The sequence below is a fragment of the Aulostomus chinensis genome, chromosome 6 (genome assembly GCF_037954235.1).
Source record: "Aulostomus chinensis isolate RoL2024-O1b breed Wild chromosome 6, RoL_Achi_v1.0, whole genome shotgun sequence".
In the NCBI taxonomy this organism is placed as follows: domain Eukaryota; kingdom Metazoa; phylum Chordata; class Actinopteri; order Syngnathiformes; family Aulostomidae; genus Aulostomus; species Aulostomus chinensis.
The window spans coordinates 16,742,213-16,758,185 of NC_141325.1; positions in this window are offsets into that span (position 1 = coordinate 16,742,213).

A 15,973-nucleotide genomic window follows, 5' to 3' on the forward strand; every position below is an offset into this window, starting at 1 on the left:
TGTTCCTGAACCAAAGCTTGACCACTGGGACTGATATATTGATAAATATATCAATTCAGGACTCAATCAACTTTGTGACATAAAATTCTATCCATCCATTTTCTACAGCTTATCCTTTTAAGGGTAGCCAGGGGGCTGGAGCCTATCCCAGCGTCAACGGGCGAGAGGCGGGGTTCACCCTGGACAGGTCACCAGTCCATCGCAGGGCCAGCATAGAGAGACGAACAAACATTCACACTCACAGTCACACCTACAGTCAATTTAGAGTATCAATCAGCCTCGTCCCCTCTTGATGTCTTTGGACTGTGGGAGGAAGCTGGAGTACCAGAGAGAACCCACACAGGAACAGGGAGAACATGGAGACTCACACAGAAAGATCCTGTGCTGGAGCCAGGACTCAAACCTGGAACCTTCTTGCTGTGAGGTGACAGTGCTGACCACTGCACCACCGTGCCACAGTGACATAAATTATTTTAGGTCAGTGGCTTACAAAAAATAAATCACTATAACTTACATAAACAAGATAAAAGATTACACTGAAATAAAAACAAAAAAGTTTTTTTGGCTGCTGATGTAATGTCCACTATTTAAGGTCATTTGAATTTCATAGAAAAAACAATCAGAATCTGCATCAAAAATGAAAGAGGAAATTCTGCATCCAGTATTTATCTGCAAATATAAGCCGCTTCAAATCTGCCCATCGAATTAATAAAGTCTTGCGTGGTTTGGCACAACCACCCCTGAATTAGTTCATGAATAAGAAGTCCATCAGTGGCTGTGGTAACTTGTAACGTGGAGCCACAGATAGAAACAACTACAAGCCCCCACCGCAACATCCTTTTTCCCAAAACATCTAATCACTTAAAGGTTGCACATTTTAGAATAGGATCCCACGTTCAGTGACGAAGTTCTCGAGCCTTTTTACTTTCAAGGGGCAGTTGAAGCTGTAGTTGAAGTTCAAGTTAAACCAAACGTGTAACCATGAATAATCTTTGAACTTGTGTACAGAGGACAATCTGCAGTTGGTCAATGTGCAATTTTACCAGGGTGCAAAAACACCAAGGGGCCATGTGCAACTGGAGAATCAATTCTACCAACACTGTACGTGTTGTGCAAGATCATAGGTCATGTACATGAAACCCTTTGTGCTTTATTGTATGTGGTTTATTTATCAAACACATAAGTGGCTGTAGTTAGTGTACTGTATTGTTGCTATGTTTATCTATGTAAATGTGTATCTTTGTCTAATTATATAACATCATCTTGAAAATCCTTCAGGGTATTCTTGCGATATCATGATCATGTGAGGTGATGGTGACCTTTGACCTTTAACCATTAAAATCTTTTCTGATCATCCTTGTGTCCCAGGGGACTTTTGTGGCAATTTAAAAAAAAAAAAAGATCCCTTAAAGAGAAACTGTGTTAAGATAAGGGAACATGCATTAGGTACGTATCTTTGAAGGGACGTAGAGATGGGCACCCAAGAAACATTAATCTGAATATAAAATAGAATGCCCCCATCCTTATTAAATGAGTTAATTTATTACCTAAGTTTTGATTTGGATAAGATAAGCCGTCGTTGTGTAACCTAGGTGTCATGTAAAGCTCCCGCTCCTAAGGTCTCCTCACTCCCTGCTTTGTCTGAATTCCCTCTGTCGATGTTTATATACTCACCCTTTCCCTTTGTCCTGTGCCAGTTCGCCTTGTACCATCGTGTCAGTGTTCCAGCCTGTATCGCCCCTTGCCTTTCCACTACGAGCCCTGCTTTGTGTTTTTGGATAACTTCTCCTGTCTTTTGAACAGTTAGTCAATAAACCGTTTGAACTGTGGACACCCGAGTTCAAATCAAGCATTTGTGAGTCCATCATCCTGTGTGAGCTCCTTGATACTAGGAGAAATGTGTTCCGGGGATTATAAAATCCTTTCCTTGATATTCATTTCATCGTTTCCAAAACAAATGATACAAATTTGCATATAATACCATATGCGTTGTGTCATCAGATGTAAAAAAATAAAAAATACACTTTTAGTCTGAACACATTTCAAGAAACCATCTGAACCTACTGAGCTGACCTAGTTAATCCAGAGACAGTCAAGCCTTTTTCTTTTTGCTATTTCTTCTGTTCCCCTTTTCCTCTCATGACAGAAGAACAAAGAACACACACAATACTGGTGAGAACGGATATGGAGAGATGCTGGTTGCCATCTGACTGTGCTGATGAAAAATGTACTGCTTCCATGTTTTCACTGATTATGGGTGCAAGAAAGACAGAACGTGGCCACAAATCCCACTTATGACAGAGGATCTATACCTGTGAGTTAGTGTGTCTGGAGGTGGGAGGAGGCAGGATCGATAGGTTTCTGCCCTGGGATTGATTTTAATCTTGACCCCCGCTGTCAATTTAGCCTTTCAGCAGAACTAACGGGGTGTGAAGGGAGCGTGTTCCTGTTTACTCGTTATGATCTAGCAGTGTGATTATTTCTTAGAGGCTCCAAATAAACAAGGAACTGGGCCTTAACACATCGATGTTGTGAAGGAAATTCTAATGTTGGAAATAATTCTATGTAGCGCCATTACATCATGAAGCGCATGGCATCCATCATTTCACAGCCAAACACTGGACTGACAACACCTAGAGCGATTAGGTTTTTGAGTTGTCGTGCTCTCTGTACCTTTCATTCTCATACACTCAATCAATGACTGAATTTCTTCAATTTTTTCTCAATGGGACTCAATGGGATGAGCTGATTTTTGTTAGTTAAGGTAAAGGTCACTCTCCCTTAACATGTAGATGATATCAGACCCTCTGAAATTGAAAACCCAAGGACTATTTTCCCATAGACTGTAAAAACAGTGGGACACTACCTTCAAAAAAACGACTCAAAGGATTATCTGTTCAAATAGCTTATTTCAAGCCATACTTACATTTTCAATTCGCATGCATTATTTCCAAGAGTCAGAGTGTCATTTTATTCTGAAAAGCCACTGATTTTACAAACCAGCTATTCGTTTTGCACCCAGTCACCCAGGTGACTTCTGTAGACACAGTTAGAATTTCATCTGTTTCATTGAGTTGTAGGTTAACGTCAACAACGATCATTTTCTAAGCCTAACCAAGTGGGTTTTTGTTTTTTTTTTAGTCTTAAACTAACCAGATCTTAACCACTGATCTTAGCACTGGCTAAACTGGCATAAAACATTGCATATCATCGCCGAAGTCTTTTTTTTAAAGAACACAAAAAACTGAAGACAAAATATCATAAGAGGTCCAGCCATTTTCTTCCACTTATCCTGTTAAGGGTCATGGGGGGGCTGAAGCCTATCCTAGCTGCCTTTGGGCATGAGGTGAGGTTCACCCTGGACAGGTCACCAGTCCATCGCAGGGCCAACACATAGAGACAGACAACCATTCACACTCACATTCACACCTATGGTCAATTAAGAGTATCAATCAGTCCCCCCCCCCCCCCTTGCTATTTTAAGAAGGGGATGATATTCAGCCAGAAGGTTCCTGTTTCTAGCACTCAGATGTCACTACTGACGCTCTGCAGTCTGACATCCAGATCAACCCCACCATGGCTTCCGTCACATGGTCACTGAGTGAGAGACTGATGTGTAATTTAGAAGACAAACACCTGACTGCTACCATAATGTCTTGGAGTCCATTCATCAGATCATGTTAAAAGGCTTCACTGGTGGGGGGGCTAATTTAGGAAATGCTCCACTGGCTTGTAATGCACAGGTAAGAACAAACAACCTGCCAAGTCACATTGATTTGGAGGACTTGGTAGGAAAGTACCTCAACCTGCAGTTTTAGATTAAACCTTTTTCTTTTCTCAGTAATGCATTTGTTTATTTTGTCATTAAAATTAAGCCTGGGATGGTTAAGGCAGTGTTGGGTAAGTTGCTTTAAAAGAAAGTAATTATTATCACTTACTTCTTCAAAAAAGTAACTTTAGTTGTTACTCCGTCACAGATTATAAAAGTAACTAGTTACTCCAGAAAGTAACTATTGCGTTACTTCACATTCTAAAATGCTCATATGTAACCCCACCTCCAACCCTCTTTAACAGAACTTAAAATACATGTGCATGTTGAATTATTTATGATAAATCTGAATATTAGAATAAAATGGACACTTACTACAATACATTATTAACAGAAACAATGTACACAAATCATGTTAATGTTGCCGTGGGACAACATGAGACTAGCCTCTAAATGCCATGCATGTAGATATTCTAATTAGTATGTTTATATAGTGGATCGATACAAATAATACAGTAGATGTTGTAGAACTTTTGATATTTATTGCATCCCTTATTATCAACAGGCCACAACTAAAATGAAGTAAAATAAAATGATGCTTGTTAAGCACTATACCAAAAAGAAATAAAAAATATATACACTCTTTGTAGTGCAAATGAGACAAAAAAACCTATACAATAAGAGCAGCACGAAGTAACAATGTGAGGCGCTTTCAACGTAACTGAAGAGTGCAATAGCAAAACTAAGGAATCCAAATGTAAACAGGTAAGGTAATGCAAAAAAACCCAAAACAAAACATCTCGATAAAAATAAATCTCTTTCTCTGGCCATTGAAAATCTCACTTCAAGAAGCTGCAGCCAGCCAATAAATAAATCTAAATTAAATAATGCTCTTGAAGCAGTGTATCAAAATGTATTCAGATATATATATATATACACACGTTTTAGTGCAAAATAAGATGCAGCACAGCTTCAGACAAACTGAATCTAATTGTTACTCCTTAATATGCATTCATTCTTCTATCCATTCATCTATTCAAGTCATCCAAACATCCATCCATCCATCATTCTTTTCTCCCCATCCATCCAGGCTACACTATCTAGCTATCCATCCACCCATTCTTGTCATTGAACCAGTGGTTGTATCCCAAAACCAAAAGCTCCTCAAACGTCTGGTCAGAGAGCCTGTTCCTCAGTGGAGTCAAGACAAGCTTCCCCAGGCAAAAAAAATCCCTCTACTGGGGCACTGGATGAAGTGGTTACAGTGAAATTTACTTAAACAGTACAAATCCATTAAGAGAGTCTATCCCTTGTTCTCCTGGTTTAAAATAATCAGCAACCTGACTTTCAGCTGTAGCAGAGGTGTCATCTTCATCCTCAAAGGAAAATAACACATCCTCTATGACAGAGTCTGTGCTGAGGCGGCGTGTTGGTGGGCTGGTACCTGATTGCTTGTCTTCTTGGAAAATTTTGCAGCATTCTGCCAGCAGACTTGCCTTGGCCTTGTCCTTCCTGTCCTCTGTCCGCAGCCAATGTAGTTTGAACTTGGGCAAAGTCACAGCAGCCAAGACAGCATCCTCGCCTTCCAGCACTTCTGCAAATCTTGTTTTGATTGCCAGAAATGATACATAAGGATGTAAAGTCCATATTATATTATCTGTATCTATCCCTTTCCAGAGAGAAAGAGAGAGAGAAGAGAGAAAGAGCATTATAGATTATGAACATAGTTATAGATATTTAATTTTAGATTAACCTATATGTATTTATCTTTATGCCTTATGTTCTATTTCTTTAAAACAAGGCTTTGAATGTCTATTATCTGTCGTCATAATGTATCATAACTGTAATGGCTAGGCTAGAATAGAATAGGCTAGTAGGCCTTTATGTTCCTATCCATTTATTAATTGGGTAATTTGTTGAAGATCTTAAATAAATTAAAGTTCTTACTGTGACAGTTGCCTCCGGAAGGTCAATTAGGATCTTCAGGCCACTTTACAGTTGCAGGGTCTTGAATATCAATGTCTCCAGTGTGGGTAGGAGTGTGCCATGGAAACTATGATCTTCTCCCTGAAGAATGTCTAAGGCGACTGTAAGTGGCTTCACGACCATACAGTACTCCTTAATGAACTGGTATCGTTCTGTGATAGCTGTCATTCCAAACTGGGATGTTACAGTGTTCAACTCAGCTGGAGGAATCCCAGATATATGAGCCACGGCATCATAAATTGTGTTCCATCTGTTGGTGCGTAGGACTAACAGCATCTTAGAAATGACATCATCTCTGCAGCCACCATTGACCAACTGGCCTTATTCCACAACCCTGAGCATTTTGTTGTAACACTTCTGTATATGGATTTTGTTCTGGGTGTTGACAGTAACCACTTGTCAATATCAGTGCATGACACAAGGTTCAGGGTGTATGACGCACACCTCTGATGTGGCGGTAACATGATCACACTATCCAGTGCACTGTTACGCCTAGATAACGTTTGTTGCATGCAGTCCATATGTCTGCTGCGATAGACACATATTCCAGTATTTTGGCAACTAGTGCGCTGAACGAGTCCACCTCAACTGTAGATAATAGCAGCATACCCTCCACTATGTATACCTGGCTGCCAGTTTGTTCAATTTGGCCCATGACAAAATATGTGGGGGGCTTAAAGTCAAGTTTCACTGCTTGGGTTTTGTCGCACTGTCTCCTTGTCTCCTAGTGGTCTTGGCCACTTATTTCATGGAGGCATGCGACGTTGAAAATAGGTTTGAGTCACTAGACACCGATGTGGTTAGGCTCTTTTGCCCAGGACACATTTCATGACTATATTCACCCCTTTGATTTCTTGAAGGGAAAAGCAATTGTTATACTTCTATTTAGAAAAGGTTCCCCATACCTGTATCGCTCACTGTGTTGTAGCCTAACAGTTCCTTGTGTGTTCCACTCCCTCTATGCCTGCTTTCGAACACCCGCCCAACTTTACCTCTGATTGGCTTACCATGAAATTTTACTCAACCCCAGCCAAACGTCAGCCTTTATACGCTTGTCTCGTGCACTGCCCACTAACCAAAGAAGAACAGTAAGAAAAAGTCTTACTAGTCGGCACAGAGATTTAGTTGCCTTCCCTGCCTTCTCTCTGGGTACTCCGGCTTCCTTCCACAGTCCAAAGACACACAATTGGGGACTAGCATCTTGCTTTAACGTGCATCTGTTGTCTCAGTCCCCCTTTTTAACAGGTAGACTTAAACGTCAATCGTTCACCTGAGATGGTTGAATTGTAAGCATGTCGTTTTGTAGTGTTCAGCAGCAGGAAACCACAAAGAAATTGAAAATGCTTTTTGTAATGAAAAGGCCCGTTGGAAACCACAGGCGATTGTCTGGATAAGTGGCATATAAGTGTTATCAAATTGCATTTAGTAGATAAGGCAGTTTGATTCCAATATTTTCCGAGAGTGTTTAAAATTCAATGTATAACTGCACAGCCACACTGTTTCTTTGCAGTGTTTCAAAGTTAGGGTTGGCAGAGAACTGAGTAAATTCATGAAGATTAAAAGTCCAGCTATTTTAATTAAGGGCATACATCTTATCTCTTTTGTAATTAATAGGAATGAACTCAGTTTCTTCACTGTAGAAGGAGGATTTCTGTGTGCATGTCTATGTGTGTGTGTGTGTGTGTGTGGGGGGGGGGGGGTTTGCTACAACTTAAAACTAATTTTGGGTTTCTTGGGGACAGCATGTGCAATTGGGAGCAAAAGTTATTCCTCCTCAGCTGATTTTTCTTGGGTCAGTGGTTTAAAGGTAAAGTTTGGAAAGTATAATTAAAATACCCCAAAAGTGACATTGAGTGTGTGTGATATGAGCTGTTAGTGACATAATAATAACTTGTCATCAGCTCTCCTCTTAAACCCTGTGGCTGTTTGAGGTAAACATTCTCTATCATCCAATCGTTGGTAACTACACACAGAAAACCTCAGGCACAGAGTTAGCTTTAAGCTAATGGATGACCAACAGTAAACTCTCTGGAATGAACACACTTTAAACTGCATTCTCCAGTATAATCGGTGTCTTTTTGTTCAAGATTTATGCTCTGTCTGTTTTTAGCTCAAGTCGAGTGTTCTTGTATTACAAACTACAACACTTCCGGGTGTGCATGTTAGCGGATAAATGTGACCAACTGGGAAGCTGCTTCATTAGCAGATTTTTTTTTCGAATCATTTTAAAGTATAATAATGTAATTCACTTTACTTAAATGGGACAGTGGAGAGAAACAACGTCATATGAGAAGAGCTGCTTGCTGTGAATCTGCAGTTCCCTTCAGCTTTGAGCATCAGACACGAGGTCCCGTTGAAAGTGAGTCCGATCCATTTAAACTGTCTCACGTCACCTTTTCTGCCTTAATGCTCCTCTGAACATAGCACTACAGCCAACAAACTTAACACATAAAACACACACATCCCAAATGCAGAGACGAGGCAGGATTCAATGAACTGAAGCACTTTCATGACAAAAATCAACAGAAGCTAAACTTGCAAATATCACAATATTGGGAAAGAAAAAAAACAACAACAACAACTAGCCAGTGAAGAGCACAGAGAGCAACCAGGGAAGCTACTGTAAACACAGGATTAGCCAATGAGTGAAACAGAGAACCAACCTAAAATACACGCTCAACTAATCACACAACATCGGAAGGGAGAGAAAGAGGGTGGAGAAATAGCTGAGAGAGACACAAGGAAACGAGCTGTGACTGAAAAGGACTAATCAACTGACAAGATACAGGTGAGCAACTCAAAAGAAGGTGGGAACCAGCCAAAGATAGGAAGTATAAAGAAGGAGGGAAGTGGAGGAGGGAAGTTCTACAAAATAAAACAGGATCTGAATAGAAACCAAGAAAGAAAGAATCAGAGCAAACTAAGGAGAATACTTAACAAGACCAAGTTCACCAAGACAGAAACGAGAAGTCCAAAACTAAGAGTTTATCACCAAAGACAACATGGTCCTGAGGATACAATTTATCAAATGTGTGATTTCTCTCATAATCTTTCTCATTCATCATTTGGAGATGCACCTTGGACTGAAAGCATTGAGAGGGCGGGGTTTAACGTTGTGAAAAACGCAACTATATGGGCCTGAAGTACAAAAGAAATAGAAAAAAACAACTATTTTGTCAAAAGGTGCATGGCCATGCTGTGAAACCACAACATGCTGGTTTTAGGGTTTTAAGAATGGCAAAGCCAAACTATGATGGGTAGTACTGATTAAAAAGACCACAGAACTTTACAAAGCTGGCAGCTATGATGGTTCTGCCTGTGGTGCTGCCTGGGCGATCTAAACTCAGTTTAAGGATTCAAAGATCTTGACCCCAACTAAGTCTGTTCTGATGGCTTTGGATTTCTCTCAGAACTGTAGACATCGAAAAGTAGAATCAGACGAATTCACTTTGGTGTGGTTAAAAATGGTTTCTGTTGTAGCTGAGCTGCAGGCTACGGTTTTATGAAGGCACTCAACACAAACCATATTCAGTCTTGTAGAGCAAACACGCACACACACACACACGCACACACACACAACTAATGTATACCTCCTGGCTTCTTATTGTCACTGCTGCACAGTAACATTAAATTAGGCTCCATAATGTTCCCTGATAACTCCATAATAATTTCCTCTTTACTGACAACTGCATGACCTTTTCAGGGAGGAAGGTTAATCTTCACCACACTGCTACCAACCATCCACACACCTACACACACACACACATACACACACACACACACACACACACACACACACACACACACACACAAAGACACAGACACACACATAATTACAGGTGCATGCAGTAAACTTACACATGGCTCCTCAAATCACCTACAGTTCTCATTTCAGAGAAATACTTTGTGACAGCCTAGAAATAATGGAGCTGCCCCCTGTGTTAATTGTATTTTGAGATTTAGAATTATACAGCAGTTGGATCCTGAATTATTATATTTCCTAGAAGCCCCCGAGGGAATTCCTAGTGAATGTTATTTGGTAGGATTGTTTAATGTGGAGGGCGGCACGGTGGTGCAGTGGTCAGCACTGTCACCTCACAGCAAGAAGGTTCCAGGTTCGAGCCCCGGCTCCAGCACAGGATCTTTCTGTGTGAGTCTCCATGTTCTCCCTGTTCCTGCATGGGTTCTCTCTGGTACTCCAGCTTCCTCCCACAGTCCAAAGACATCAAGAGGGGACGAGGCTGATTGATACTCTAAATTGACCGTAGGTGTGACTGTGAGTGTGAATGGTTGTTTGTCTATATGTGTTGGCTTTTTAGGCCTGATGTTAGTGCCACAATTAGGAGGTAAAAGAGTGTCAAACCGATAAATCACTCAATACTCTTGTACAATAATTCCTCAAATGCAACTATATAACACTTAATACAAAGGCGCAACATTTTACAGTTAAAAAAAACATTATTGTCCAAAAATGTCATCGTGCACTTAAATAATAATTGCCAAGTAGCTTGTAAACAAAAAATGTAAAAAAAAGAAAACCTGTTCATATCAGCATGTACTCTATGTGTGCTGAACACAAGTTCAAGGGGAAAAAATTGTAACAGTCCAGTTCAGTGTTTTAGGCATGCTTGTATTGTTCATTTACTCAAAAAAGCTGCATAGCTCACCAGTTTTTCCATTTCACATGGTGGTGGGGTGAAGTGTCCAGGCCAGTCAGCGTTAGAAACGATAAGTGGACAAGACAAAGTTAAGTTAAGCTGCTAGGATCAACCAGCAAAGATTTCAGATGAGGTCGCTGCATCCGAGCAAAAAGTCCTGGACAGTTTGTTCCTCGTAAGTCTCAGCCGTGGTGGTGATGTCACAGTTGCTGGTGTCCTCTTTTCTACTCTATATAAAAAGACAGGTTCCACCCCTGAGATGGGAACGATCACTGGAACATATCCGTGGATGTAAGCAAGGTCCTCTGTCACATGGACTTGCGCTTTCTGTCCGTCATAGTGGATGTAAACCTGTCCGTGAAGGAGAAATTCTTGTCCCCACAGAGGTGGTTCTGCGAGAGCTTCATGTCTCTGTCCATCTAGTTAACTTCCTCTAGAGGTGTGTCTGTTCTCTGACCTCAGATGACCCCCCATCGTCTTGAATGATTCCTCTTGGATGCTGCATAAATACTTGAATTAGTTCATGAAACCCTCTCAGATGTCCTGCTATGCAAATTTCTCAGGTTAAAACGTTTTCTTTGAAACAAGAATCAAACGGAAACAAGATGGTTTACTGATGTGAATATACATTACAAACAGTCTGTTAAGTTAAAACTTTAAATAAAAAGATGTTTTTCATATTGTATGTTAATATCTTTTTACTTGCAGTAACAGTAGATTTTCGCAAACATACAATATTTTTAGATTGATATCTTGTTCACAAAAGATGACATTCCCTCCACAGATTTGTTTTTCAAAGCACTATCATCTTATTGATGTGCCTGATGCTAAACCGCATTGTTCTTTAAGTTTTCCAGTGACTATATTACCACTACATTGCCCTGGAGAGAAATTGATTTTCTAATTACTGTTACAGTTGGATTATTAGGCTAACAATAATGTACTGTGTATTATGCTGCTATTTGGTAATTTGTTAAAAATCATATTTACTGAACCAAAAACTGTGATATGAGCCAGTCCATGGATTTTGCCAACTGTTTGACAACCACTGACGGGCAGTAATATATTATTCTGCAATGCAACACTGTGATCTTATTACTTTTCTATGTACAAAGTAAAATTGTGAATTACAACTGCCAAAATAATAATGATCTGACAGTAACTGATTCAGGTATAATGCTGCGTATTAGAAAATGATGTGTTTTTGTGAGAAGCCTCCTTTTTTTAACTTGAATTCATGCTAGCATGATTCTTTTACAAGATCTCAGAACCATATCTTTTCGGTGGTTTCGGTTCGGTTGGGAATGAATATATCTCTCTCAGAAGCTTTATAATCTAGCCTGGAACTGCAATGGTGTTTTTCAGAGTTCCTTGCACAATAACCTTTTGTGATTTTGGAATCACAAAAGGTTACTTATTGTGCCAATTTTTGTGCTGAAAGCGATTCGTTCTCTGCTGGCCAGAAAGAGGCGAGATGCAGCCAAGAGCCGTCAGCTCCATTGAAGTAAGTGACAACAAAGATGGACTCGGAGAGACAAAATGTACTCAGCAGACAATCCTCCACAGCAGCCTCTTGTCCACTCCTTGGATAAAACCAGAGTATAAATCATGACCAGCTGTGTGACTTCATTGCTCTGACAAGTTGCAGAAATAATATCAGCCTGTTGCTTTCACTCGTAGACAAGTAGCTCTCTTGCAGCATGCTAACATTAGCTTCTTTTTGCACACATAAGTTCCTATATTATGCTAAACTTGGGAACCCCCCCCCCCCATCAGTTATGCTAATTCAACAACTGAACTGTCCCACACTATTCAAAGACTTTATTAGTTGTTTACCTGTGGTCACTGAGAGGTGGTCGCATTTTGAGACATTGCTGCAGAGATAAACTTTCAGACCTCAGGGGACCCTAGTGGCCTGTGGGGTGGGACTCCAAGCAGTTTCTGCCATGATTTTTCTGCAGTAGTGGGGATTCGGAGGCCACCTAGTGGTTACAGGACCCCAGGCACCAGACTAATTGGCCCAGTGGATAATCCATTCTCGTAAATTGGGCTCTGCTCTTTTTATCTTCTGAGTTGTTTTTTTTTTTATTTAAGAAAAGTGATGATTGGATGTAGCACATCAGAGGATTTCGCTGAGGACATTGTATGTCTAGGAGAACAAAAGTAAGAACTTTAACAAACTGTTTAAGCCCTCAGTGTCTTTTATCAGGCAGCAACACTCACAATTGTTTATTTATTATTGTTTGTTTATTTATGAAAATTTCAGGAGAAAAGATAAAGATGTGGAATGTGAATTTGAAAAACAAAACTATTGAGCGGAGTTGAATTTAGAGCTGTAAGGGAATTAGGGTAATATAAACTATAAAGGCTTTGGCGCTTTGGAGGAAACAGGATGTAAAAGTTAAGGCAAAGTACATCAAATGTTTAATAGCCAAAGTCACCTGTCTCTTGCCTCCTCAAACAAATAACCTAGTGAAGCTTCGAAAAAGCAAACCAGAGGAGTGCTCATGTTCCATAATGTGGGATTTACACAGGGATGAAAATGAACTGCCTCTGCCAACTCAGAGAGGCGCCAAGCCAAGAAAATGCCACGGTAACAGTTCAGAGTACAACTAAACAAGAGGATCTCCCGACCCAAGCAAACCTGAATCCACCGAAGGAAGCCAGAGACACTTCGCAGAATAAAACACCGATGCAGCACTGATGCAGGACATTTCAGCTTCCACGAACAAAATCACTTCACTTTCATTTTCAAGTAGTGTGGCTGAGGTCTGTAAAGGACTGATGTTAGAGGTGCAATGAAACAGTCGACTCACGAAACGACACGAAATACAAAACAGGGCTCACGATACAAAATACTCATGATACAAAATAAAGATTAAAGAGATGCAAAAATCTGAATATTCTTTATTTTCTTCCTTAATATGCAGACATACAAGTTATCGCTGCGTCAGTACAAAATAAAATGCTCCTTGCTTTTGAAAAAGAAAATATTTGTTTTGTTACCGTTGCCTTGTCTTTTACATGGGAAGCCAAAATAAGTCCACACAACCGATTTGTTTGATGAAGGCCGCTACTTGTTTGACCTCGTCTTCCTCCATTTTGATATAATTGCTTCGCTGCTGCTTCTTCTTCTATGGCGTTGCAACAGCATTTTTCTTCTTCTTGTAATATGTGTATACAGTAGGCGAGGGGGTCAAAAATCATCAGTGTTAGTGGTGTGCGGTGCTGCTTCGCATTGTTTTTTTTTATTTCACGCGTCTTTCAATTTTATTTCATCATTTTTTAATTTTTCTCTACATTTCATAACACCCCTAACTGATGTGAGTTCTGCTAAAAAAATAATACTTTTCAGTTAACACATCTGGAGGAAGACAAATTCATCCTGTATGCTAGTGTTATAATCGAGGTCATGTGAACTGAGACCAAATCTTGACCAAAACTGAGTTACCATGACAGGAGTGTACCGAGAGCAAGACAAAACCAAGTCCGAGAGGTAAAGATGAAGACAGGACCAAGACCATTGGGCAATATTGCCACAGTTGTGGTCTTGTTGGGTCTTGACATTAAATCTTGAGTCTGTTATTCTAAGGCTGAGACAAAACTGAGACCAGGTAAAACATCGGTCGAGTCGGAGACAAAACTGAGAACTTTAAAAAGAGGCCTTGGGACTGGTCTGGAGACCGAGCCTGGTGTGGAGTACCACAATACTACTGTATACTATGTGACATTCTTTCATTGCACAAGTCATTTTTAGTCAGTGGATTTTAATTTTTTCACACTTGCTATTGATAAGAGTGTGATAGGAACTTACTGACATTGCAACTCAACAGTCAAAGAAAACATCTCACCCAGCAATGCACCTCCAGAGGCTCCGCCCCCAAAAGTCCAGGGTTTGCAGACCAAAAGAGCCTTCCAGTGTCATTTTGTACCTAACTTGTTGAGGGAATAAGGTATGTACAAAGGGAGAAATTATTCAATTCGGGGCAGAGTATAATCTTTCTTTTTCTTTTTCACTTGTGTTATCTTTGTGAAATATGCCATTTGATTGGCAAATCATAAACAAGAAAAAACAGGATAAAATATTATGGTATGAATAGCCGCCTGTGTTTTAGCTGTTTTGACAAGCAAACACGTCTGTATAGAAAGTCTCTATTTAAAGCTAAAAACATAATTGTTTTCATCAGTTGTGCCCAAGAATATTTTATATGCACACTGTTATTATCTATCAGGCGAATAGGTATCCTGCTGGTATTTTCTATCCATGCAGTTACACAGTCGTCCTCACGTAGTATGCCGCTGTGCAATTGTGCATGCTTGTGGAAGATTGTGTGCTTTCACAAATGAGGCTATTGTCAAAGTTTTTCGCCACTTAAGGTCAGGCAATTAAATATGGTTTTATCCATTTTAAATAGTAAATAAATGGAAAATCAATAAGTGGTGGTCAATGTTGGTTTCGTGGCAGGGTGCCATAAATAAATCAATGAATGAGAAACACTGACTCATCTAGATTTGAATGAGCTGAGCAGGCAGGAGATCAGCCTTTTTTTTTTTTTAACTTATGAGCCACTGACGGAGCTGATAGTTCTATCTGCATTGGAATTATTTATAGAGTCGGATGATTTGTCCAAAAAATGTTTCCCCTTGGTTTGTTGCTCTGGCCAATAAGCAACAAAGGCCTGGTTCCAATAACTACACCATCCAACCAGGCATGGTGCCAGGATCTCAATTTTAGATGGGCCAAAGTCATTTTGGCTGGGCCTTTTAATTACAGAAGTTAATACTGTTTGCCTTCCTTCACGGTTTCCATCTGGTAGTCTCTAAAACACAAATGATCATCATGCTGTAGAAGGGGGGAAGAGGGACGGGATTTTTTCACTCTCAATTCCATGACAGGATGTATTAAAAAAAAAAAAATCCCATGCTAATGTCATGAGTGACTTAATGTCCTCGTTAGCCTTTGTAAGATGACTTTACCTTCTGATCCATTTTCTTTATTGTAGGATGTTGCAGTTTTTCCAGGCCAGTCTGGCCTGCACTTGCCAACATTCCCACTGATGCCAGAACAGTAATCCACAGATTTCGTGTCCTAATCCTGTTCTACAGGTAAAACATATTATTCTACTTTGTAGTATCACACTGATACTTCATTAAGAAAATGTGGACTTTCACGTACTCACAATTTGGCGTCAGGCTCACAGAGACATTTTATCATCCCGCATTTCATTTTTGTGAATTTGGAAATTTGAAATCGTCAAAAAATATTGAACTACAAACTGTCATGTACATTTTCCCATATATATTTATTTATCTAATCGTATGTTTGGGAATCCACTATTTTACTTGATTTAAAGACCAAGTACAATACGCCTGGTTCTGGATGCTTGTTCATGATCGCGTCAAACTGAAAGTATTTTTAGCTCAAATAGTAAATATTTCAACATGCTTGACCTTGCTTTGGTTTTGTCTTCTTTAGAACTTCTCCATTTCAAGGAACAGCATTTTTTTCATCAATACTGTGCAGTCTTGTGGTTGCAAGTGAAAACTGAGGCCGATGAGG